Source organism: Phalacrocorax aristotelis, chromosome 15, assembly GCF_949628215.1.
Source record: "Phalacrocorax aristotelis chromosome 15, bGulAri2.1, whole genome shotgun sequence".
Lineage (NCBI taxonomy): Eukaryota > Metazoa > Chordata > Aves > Suliformes > Phalacrocoracidae > Phalacrocorax > Phalacrocorax aristotelis.
Window position 1 is genome coordinate 5,993,261 of NC_134290.1, and position 10,507 is coordinate 6,003,767.

Genomic DNA, 10,507 nt, shown 5'->3' on the forward strand with positions numbered 1-10,507 from the left:
TAGAGCAGGACCACAGCCTCCTCTGCCACAGGGGAAGACCCACCACTGCAGGACAGAAAAATGGGGTGTGGTAGAGGTGCCTAAAGGGTCCGGCAGGTTCCGTACCAGGAGTGTTGCTGGTTCAGATGTCCCACTCCAGGCCTGTTTGACAGTGTGGCTCTCCAGCTAGGCTTGCATCCCAGAGCCCTCTGCTCTCTCCTCCCTGGCAGCTCTGCTCTCTGGCCCTGAGCACCATTGTGCTCTGCTGGAGCACGACGGCCCCTTCCCAAGCAACTGTGCTAAAGCCAGCCTCTCTAAGGACTGTGCTGCCCAACAGGTCCTGCCTATCCGTCTGCCAGCCTCAGAAGCGACATGGTCTTCACTAGCTGGATGAGCCCCATGCTGTTGGGCTGCCACATGTGCCATGCAGGGGTCTCCACCCCTGCAGATCTGCTCACTACACAGCCCCTTGGCTGAGGTGCCTGGGGAGCAGGCACTGAGTGCATAGCCAGCTCCAAGCCATCGGGCAGCACAGCTGGCAGCAGCTTTCCTGTCTTTGGGGTGTGTGTGGGACCTGCTGACAACCTTAAATGGATGGTGGTGCAACTGGTTTGCTCCCCTGCCCCTCTGCCAGCAGCGGCACTGGGGCATCAGCACTGGATACCAGTGCACAGCTGGCAGCATTGATGCTGGGCTTCCTGCACAGAGCACTCAGCTGCAAAAACACACTGAGCTATGTTGATAAAGCAGCCCTGGATGCACAGCTCTCAGTATGTGCAGCAGCATTTAGCCTCTGCTCCTGCAGGTCTGCACTTCTCCTGGTTTCATTCACCCCAGGTAATGATCCAGCCACATCCTCACAGGCCCAGTGAAAAGGGCCAGTGCAGCAGGGAGCCCACAGACCTGCTGCACTCCATGCAGCACCCCCCAGGGCTCCCCATGGTAGTGAGGTGTGCGTGCCAAGTGCAGCCTAGGAGAAGCAGACCTCCTTATTCCCATGAAAGTGGAGCAAGGAGAGATTTACAAACGCCTGGAGTAGCACAGAGGCTCTGGCTCCAGGCCTGGCTCTGGGGGGAGCAGGGAGGGCTGCAGGCTGCTGTGCAGCATGTTGGCACCAGGCAGGTGAGGATGTGATCTCACCCGCTTGCAGAAATCACAGGGTGGCTGTCATGTGCCAGCACAGGTGGGCAGATTGCCCAGCAGATGGGACAAACCTGTGCCAGGGAGCAGGGGCCTGGGTGAGTGCAGGGGGGCTGGTCCCTGGGGGCTCCCCCAGCCAGGGGACAAGTGCAGCAAGGGGAGGAGGGTCAGGAGTCCTTTGGGTTCCCTTTGTAGATGCTGAACATAATGTTAAATACCAGTGATGGAATTTTATTGTGCCAGCATATGTCTGGGACTGGTCTGGCCCATGGGTTGGGGACACATGCCTGACTCAAGGGTGGTACAATGCAGGCCAGAGTAGGGACCCGGCCGCAGCACCAGGCAAGGAGAATTCAGTCTCTTTTGAGCCTGTGGCCTTTTCCCTGGGCATGGCAGCAGAGAGGAGTACAGGGGCAGGCACTACCCTGCTGTCCTGCCAGTGCCACCCTGGCAGCGCAGACCTGCAGGCAGCGCAAGGCTGCACGGCTGCACAGGCTGCCGGAGTCCTGACAGTGGGGAGAGGAGGGTCCCAGGACTCCTCTCTCCTCCCTCCTTCCTCCAGCTTCAGTAGCACATGGGAGCTTTCCCAACCTTGTTCCTCCTCTCCTGGGAACACCTGACACCCAGAGACCCGTGTTGCTCCTGCTCTCCCCACACCCAACACTTCGTGACCACTCCCAAGGTCACAAATCATCTGGACCTGGCTGGTCCCATCTCCCTGAGGAAGCCAGGGAGTGGGGACCTGCCACTCCAGGGGGATGCTTGGGCCAGGCACCCACCCCTGGCTGACAAAAGCAGCTGGACATGCTCAGGGAGGAGGGAGAGGAGGAGGAGGAGGATAGCTCTTGGCTTCACTGCACCATACTGTTTGCCCACAGCAAGCACGTGTGTAGCCTGACACTGCCACTCCTCTGTGTGCCAACACCAGGGCAGCTCCCACAGAGCACCATGCTATTATAAACAGTGACATCATGCTGGCTGAGTTTTGGGGCTCTCAGACTCACTTCCCAGGGCACCCCGTGGCAGAGGGCCCTGACAGTGCCCAGCTCCTGGGCAGGGGAGAAGCTCTTCCAACTTGCTGGGGCTGCAGGAACAGCAGGGCTGTCTGTGCCTCCTCCTCCTCCTCTCCCACCTGGGGATTGCACCCTTGGGTGTGAGGATGAGCCAAGATCTTCCTGGACAGCAGGTCCCCGGGCACCAAGTAGCTGGGTTAGTGCTGAGACTGGCACGAAGACAGGCCAGAGCAGCAGGACCTGGGGATGGATGCAGGGCTGTTCCCCTGTGGAGAAGTGGCAGGACCTGTGGGTGGGTGCACCCACCAGAGACATGCAGGGCAAGGGATGGGTGAAGGGCTTCCCCCAGCTCTCCCCCTGGGGTGTGGATGGAGGCTGGATAGGGCAGGGTGAATGGCTGGGGGGGGATGCACAGGAGAGTGTCAGTGAAGTAGTGGTACAAGCAGTGCAGCTGGAAGCGGGAGAGGGCAGAAGCGTGGCAGCTCTGCTGTGGCCAGACCAGCCATAGGTACCATCGACCTGCACAAAACTGGTGAACTGGTGCCATTTGCTTAGGACGAGGCACTCGTGCCTAAGCACATGTCCCCATTTCTCAGGCGTGACTCATGTCCTGCTGGGAGCCAGGGCAGGATCAGGTGTGATGGATTCCTCACATCCTGCTGCTGGCACAGGCACTGGGCAGCCTCCTGCCTGCCCTGGGGGAGCTGCATCGCCGGGGATGGGAAGAAGCCATGTGACAAGGAAGGTCCCACTTCTGGGGCACCACACTGCCTGAGGAGGATCAATGCTGCTGTGGGCACTGAGAACTCCACCTGTAATGCCTGGCTGGCACATATGGGAACCACCACGCAGAAAACATGCACCGCCTCTCTATGAGCTAGAAGCTATTTGCCCCAAGTGTGGATCTCCAGGGCTGGATCTCTGTTGTGTCTCTACCTGCATGCAAGAATGAGAATGGGCAGGTTTGTCCATCTGTCTCCAGGCTCTGGTCTGTCTGCTTATGCTGCCCGCAGAGGGATGGGCACCCCGGCCTAAGGCTGGGTGTGTGTGGCAGGCGGCTGCAGCGTGCTGTGGACTGAGGGCATGCTGAGCATCGGTGCACATTGGACATCTTGCTGTGCCAGGGGCCTGGCTCTGCACGGGTCCCACGCTGCAAACAGGAGAAATTGCTGGCAAGTGCCCGGGGGGCTCAGCCTGCACAGGGCACACACCGCACTCCTTGGCGGGAGCCTCTTGCAGAGGAAGGATCCTGCACTGCACGTGTAGGCACTGGATCAGCCAGCATGCTTTCTCTGTCTGCACCATGCCCACCCTGGTCCAGCTCGTGTCCTGCTTGCGGGGGCTGCAGCGCCAGGCACTGAGCTCCTGCCCTGCCACAGCCTTGTCTAGCAGGAGTTAAACCCCAGATGAGTGAATCCTTTGCCTGGATTTTTCCCTCTGCTGACCTTTGGCCCTTGTCCTGCATGGAGTCCCCCGGGGATCCTGTGAAGCAATCACAGCCTGTCCCGCTCCCTGCCCTGCCAAAGGAGCCAGCAAAGAGCCCAGGAGGACTCTGTGGACCCCTCTGCCAGGGTCTGTCCTGCAACACGATGTCCACCATGGGAGCCCAGATCTGCTCCTGCTGTAGTGCCTGTGACACTGCCTGTTCCTCCCTGGTGACCTCTTGGCCATGAATCCACCATTCCTATGGTCCCAGGAAGAAGAGGAGAGGGAAACACCATCAGTCCCCAGAATTGCAGGAGCCCAGCAGCCCAGGGACAGACCACAGTGCTGCACAACACCCTGCACCGCAGGACGTGGCCACAGGCAGGACATCATGTCCATAGGGAGCAGAGGGAGCTCAGAGGCAGAGGCTGGAGCAGAACTGGCATCTGCTTAGGACACAGCCCCCGAGGCTGCAGCCTACTCCCTGGCAGTGGGCCTGGGGGACTGGAGTGCTTGAGAATGGTAAGGGCTTTGCTGTCAGCATCTCCAGCACCGACAGGGCTGCCAGCCTGTGAGGAAGAGTGGGCACCTACTTTCCCTGCTGTACGCTGGCATTTCAAGATGGATCTGCCCATGGTAACACACATGCCCAGACTGAGCACATAGTCCCCGTCCTGGCTGCACAGCTGCCACTGCAGGGTGCCCGCAGAGGCACTTTGTGGCCTTGCTCCTTGCAGCAGTGGCATCTGAGCTTGCCATTGAGCTGCAACCCTGCACAGCTGCTGGGCTGCAGAGCTTCCAAATGTCACTTGTCTGCCTTTTTTCCTCCTTCCTCTGAGGGCTTGTAACCCTCCCAAAGTACAGGGGAACTGACCCCTAGAGTTTCACCCTGCTGTGCTTTGCAACTAGAGCAGCTGTAGAAACCAGGGCCCAGGGAGACCATAGCTCCTGGCCATTTCAAAAGCCCCACTTGGAGCTGGAAAGAAAGACCTTGGTGCTTTCAGACCAGAGGGAGGCTCCAGCTTGACTGCAGCTCTGGGAGCTTGCATGAAGCCCTGGCTGTGTGTGATGGCAAAGAAGGCTGCTTCAGAATTTCCACAGGCAGGACATTCCTAAGAGGTGACCCGTCCCTCCCCAGCATCCCCCCCCCCTCCCCCCTGCTGCCTTTCCAATTTCTTTGTCACACTGAGTGAACACAGCTATTTTTTCCCTTTTTGGGACACCTCTACAGCCCATAAATCACAATATGGAGATCTGCTGTGGCCAAGAAAGGAAGGATTTGGAAAAATGATGGGGGTTCAGGAAAGATGCCACTCCTGGTAACTTACCCCTAAAACGCAGGCTTCAGACACCCCCAAGCATGCCAGCCCTTCCAGGGGCTTCCCAGAAGACCTCACAGGAGCCACCTGCACCTGCAAGGACCTTGCTTGTCAGTTAGGGTTTTTGGCCATCAGGATGCTGATGGGGAGCCAAGGAATCAGTTTTTCAGACTGCCCTAAAAACTGGCTTCATCCACAAGCTGTGTGTCAAGAACAGGATGACCTTTCTTGCAGGGATGGATTTGGGGAAGGTCCTCAGGGTCACTGAGACTAGAGGAGAGACAGAAAAGGGGTACCACTCTGTCACAAGCAAGGACAAACAGTCCTGGGCAGAGGCGGCCAAACCCTCTGGACTCCCCAAGTCCTCTCTGCAAGGAAGGTCATCCTGTTCTTGACACAGCAATGTTGACCGAGCAACGAGGCACAACTTCTCCTCCAGGGCTGGGGGAGCTGGGGACAAATCTGCTCCTGTGAACAGCCCCAGAGGGGCTGCAGGCAGGTGCGAAGCCCAGGCACGGCCCCTTGTGCCTTGTTGCTCGGTGGCTGCTCTCTTGTGGGCCCATGACAGCGTGGAAACAGCATCACAGGCACCAGTGCCACATTGCTCCATGAAGTCTGGAAGCTGTAATGTTATGGCAAACTTGTAAGAGATCAGTCCTGGTATCTGTGAATGAGCCAAATCATGTGCTGACAAAGGGCTGTCAGGTGTGCTGTACCCAGTGAGTCATGTCCTGCCACTCGGTGCAAGGCTTGGCTGTGTGCCACATCTCCAGGTGCCTGCCGGTTGGTGATGGCTGACCCATGCTCCAGGACCGTCATGTACTTACAGACCAAGAGGATGAGCCTTGCTTTGCTGTTCTCTGGTGTCAGCTCTGGTTGCTTCAGCACCTGTTCCAGCCCCAGCCCCTTCTGTCTCATTCGCCATGTGAACTATTTCAAGACCAGGCTCTTCTCTGATCATAGTTTCTCCTTATATTCTCTTGACACTCCACTGGGACAGTCACAAGGAATTAAGAAAACTTGGCGAAATATTTCTGTGTGCATGTGCTCTTGGGGGCCTCTCCTCCCCAGGACCATCCTTCCCCCCTCCTGCAGCTCAGTGCTGTGTCCTCTTGCACTACCTGAGTCTCGCCGGCTCACTACGAAGAGACATTTCTTGGCAACGCTGGACCTTCTGTGTGCAAAACATCAAATGTTTTCCTAGTTGTAATAAATCTCACTAGTTACCATTCTTTTCCATTATTTTTATAGTTGTTCATAGACTTTTCTCTGATGCATAGCTGGCTTGACTACTAACATCCTTCTGTTCCCCCCTTTGCTTTGCACAAGCTCAAATACAAAAGCTGCAGGTTGGAGACCATCTGTGCAGGGAGTAATAGTCTTGCACCAGGGTTGGCTTCATTTTGTCTCTTCTGGTCTAGACAGCTTATATAAGAAAGAACTGAACAGCTGCCTGGTCAGGAGTCTTCCCTGCCCAGCTGTGACTCTGCCAAGTCTTGCACTGGACTCATAATCCTTGTCGGTATGTCTAGTCTGCTGCAGCCAGGCTGAGCTACGTTGCATTAAAATGCCCTGTCCACACACAAAAAGATGGCTAGCACACCATTTGGCATTCATATGTGGTCTCAAATTCACTTTGGAGACAGAAGATTAATTTATCTACTGCAAAGCCAGTATGAACACGTCCTTATCCCACAGCAAATGTTCCCATCAGCACTCCATGTTGCTCTGCTGGCTCCCTGCTCCCTATGATGTGCCTTCCTACCCTTTCCTTTTCTGGGGGTCATTCTTGTAAGTCCCAACTTCAGTCACTAAATTGGGGTCATCTGCAGCTCCATTGTGCGTGGAGGTCACAAACCAGCGCTGTACTCATGACTCAGTTACAGATGAATATTGCGTCCCAATCCAACAGAGGATCCTTCAGTGATTGCTGAGCTCCTGCTTCAGTTACCCAGGTTGCAAACAACTCAGATGCAGACGAGAACCTGAATTCTTTGCTACCACTCCACCGAGTGTGGCTGCACCCAGCTGCCAGTGCCCCCATGGCACAGCATCTAGCTGCGTGCCCTCCGGCTGAGCCAGTGACATGGACGTTGGCTGCAGAGTGCATCCAGCAGCCCTGAGCCTGGCTGTGCTGTGGGGGCTTAGACCCTGCCCTGGCCAGACCCCCTGGCCTTCCTGCTCTTGAGCTAATATCTTCTGTGTCTCAGGGGCTCTCCACTCTCTTTCAGAATAAAGGCTCTACCCAGAAGGGTACCATTTTTCCATCCTTCTTCACCATACCATGGGGACAGAAGAGCAGCTGCCTACTGTTTGCGGTGCTCTGCAGTCTCTCTGGCTCCCACCTCTGCCACCACCACCTTCCAAAAATCCAGTATTAAGAGCCTTAGTGAGGGGAGAGACTGTTACCTGCAGCAAAGACTACAATAGTCCTCCTTTAAAGAAGTTACTGGAGGTGACTTTGAAGCAATTTTTAAATTTATCTTCCATCCAAAGCAAAGGAGCAAGAAGGGTTTTTTGCTGGCAGTGAGCAGCAGAACGACGAACCTCACTGCAGGAATGCCAGCCTTCTCAGCATCAGATGCATCACGGCACCCTCCAAGGCTGATGGACTTTCCCTAGGTGTATTTCCAGTTCTACGTGTAAAAGCCACTGGGGATTTTACATTCATAGTGTTGAATGCTGAAGTTTGCTCTCTCTTGAAATGTTTTGCTACCTTGATATCCCCACAGTCACCTCCTGAACACCAGCTATGTTTCACAGCAAAACACACTGTATAACCCAGCTAGAAATATGGGACCAACAGCTATTGCCTGCCACTACAGAGTTTCTTCTCCCTGCTCATTGGTATGACGGCACATGCAGGAATCTTACAATAACCTTTCACAAAACTACTGATACTTCTCACAAGTTGTGCCCACATCTGGAGGTCCCTCATGCTCTGTCTGGTCCCTTGGGGAAGTTGCTCCACCAGCCACCCAAAATGTGCCTCATTTCTATCCCCACTCCAGCAGCTGTGATGCAGGACACAAAAACCAGCTGTCACAGTGATCCACTCCTGATCCACTCGCAATGTTTGCCTTTCGTTATCACACATGCGATGGCTTTTGCCATCCTGCAAGCTTCTTTCTCTTCTCCCAGTACCTGTTAAGATGTTTCCTGGTCCCAGGTACACATGGTAAAGTGAACCTAGCAGAATGATGAGGGATATCAGCAACATCCACTGAGATCACACAATGAATCAAAGTTGCCAGCTGATGTTACAAAAACCCTCTCACAATTCTTAAGATGCTCATGCTATGGACTTTCCCTCCCATCCTATATAAATACAGTGAGTACTTCCAGACTGGCACTTAGAAAGCACCACAGAACAAATACTGCCCTATACTTTGGGTCCTGCTGGAAGCAAAAAAAGTAGGCAGCTATGCGATTAAGGACACCATCACTCCAGGTCCCCTTAGCAACCACACAACTAGCCTGGTGGTCCTGTGAAGGACATGACCTCTCAGTGGCAGCAGGAACCTCCAGCTGATACAAAACTCATTAGCTACAGCTCAACAGCAGGCTGGGGTGGTGGACTCTCAGCTGAGTGTGCTTCTCTGTGCTGGGCAGAGGTTGCACTAACACACAGCCCATTGCTGCTCCTATCCCTGAATTGTCTGGCCTCCAGTCCCTGCATCTTTCTTCTTGTTTCAGGGAAATGCTTTCTCAAAAGATGTCCAGCTATCAGTTATTGGCACTCCTAAAAGCAAGCTGTCATTCACTTGCCTGCACACCTGGGAGCTGGTGCCTGCTCATTGCAACAGCAACAGCCCAGCAGCCTGACCTCAGCTCTGCCACGGGCTCCGGCTTGGGGAGGGAAGGGCCAGCCCTTCATGTGCTCCGATGGGACCCCCGCAAAGGTGGGGTCCTCAGTGCAGGCTTGCACCCCTCTCTGCCTGGTGGATCTCTGGACCATGAAACCAGCACACAGCAGAGCCCCAGGTGTAGCGTAGGACGTTTCTCCATAGTGGGAAACATGCGGTGTGCCTGAAACCCTTCCAGCACTATAAAACCAGCGACACCTTTGCCAAACTGGAGGAGAGGCAAGCCCCTCCTCAGACTGTTCAGCTTTGGACAGCCTCAAGGAGGAGTTTGCATGGAGAAGCCCCAGGTGTTGCACACAGTCCACACTGCCTGCTCCCCACCATTCTGTGGGCTCCTTGTCTTGCATGAGCTCTGAGATCCGTAGTCTCTCTTGCAAGGGCACCTCGTTCCTGGCAAATGCCCCTTTCCCTGCACACCCAGTGCAGGTGGGACAGGGAGGCTCAGCTTTTGCCCCGCAGTTGACCCATCCTCTTCTCATGTGCACTCTGGGGAACAGGGAATCTTCCTCGTTCTCAGTTGAAAAGCCTGCCAGATGAAAAGCTATTTTTCAGGATTAAACAAGGATAAATTGTCTTTTCTCCCCCTTGCTATGACCCTGGTTGGATTAAGGCCTTAGTCACATGTAAACAGATGGCAGAGAGGGGGGAAGCCCTCGTCATGCCCAGAGCTTTAACTGTGTAATCAGCAAGGAATCAAACCTCTGGGAGTGGGGGAAGGAAGTACTGTCTTAGAACAAAATATTTAGATTCTGTGGACTATTGGCCAATTACAATATTTTTCTTCAAATAAAACATAAGAACACTGAAATAAATATTTGAGAATGCAATATACCAAAGCCCTGAGTCATTTCTGATGCAAAAGTTTTCCCTCATTTTTCAGACAGCTTCCCCATGTAGGGTTTGGAGTCGTGATGGCTTCTGGTGGCACTGAGGTACACTGACAGGTCCGATGATATGTGTCCCTGCTGCCTGGAAATGGCGGAGCTCCTCCTGGTCCCAGTTACCTCCCAGTTTTAGCCAAATGCCTGAGTGTGCTGCGGAGTCTGTGGCAGGGTCCATGGGGAGATGTACTGTCTTGAATTCAGACACTGCCAGCAGAAGCTTGTGGAAGGCCCTGCAGGCAGCCCTCCCCAGGAGACGGGAGGAGGGGGCACTTCACCACATTCCTCCTTCCTCCAGTCCTTTTGTATGCAGGACTCGAGCAGATATGCAGATGTGCACACAAATGAGATTCCTTAGACGGTCTTTTCATGAAAAGAGATTCACATGAACTGAGATGCTAATTTGAGCCACACTTACTGCAGACATTGTCAGGGAACTTGTTCAGTGGTGCTGGGGGCTGCATCCCATCCCCCTGGCTGTGGAAGCAAGGCAAACCCCCCCATACCACCACAGCAGATCACTCTGTCCTGCTCCTGACTGCATCTGATCTGATGCCCACCCTGGCCCCAAACGGCCCCAGCCACATGCTTTGCTTCGACCTCTATTTTACCCCCCTTTCTCCCTGCCATATGAACAACACACTTCAGTTCTTTCCACCTCCCACCTGTTCCCGCAGGCTCAAGTTTTGCTCACTTTGCACCCTTGTTCAGTAATTACAGCCTTGGTAAGTGATCCTAGTCAGGCAGCACTGCCCTTAGGTACTCTCCATCCAGGGCAGGTCTGACACTACCTTTCACCCCTTTGTCTGGTTGTTTCTTGCTTTGATTGCTTAGCCCCAGGTGAGGGCTGGCTTCCCTTTAGCCTCTCCACTCTCTGCAGCACC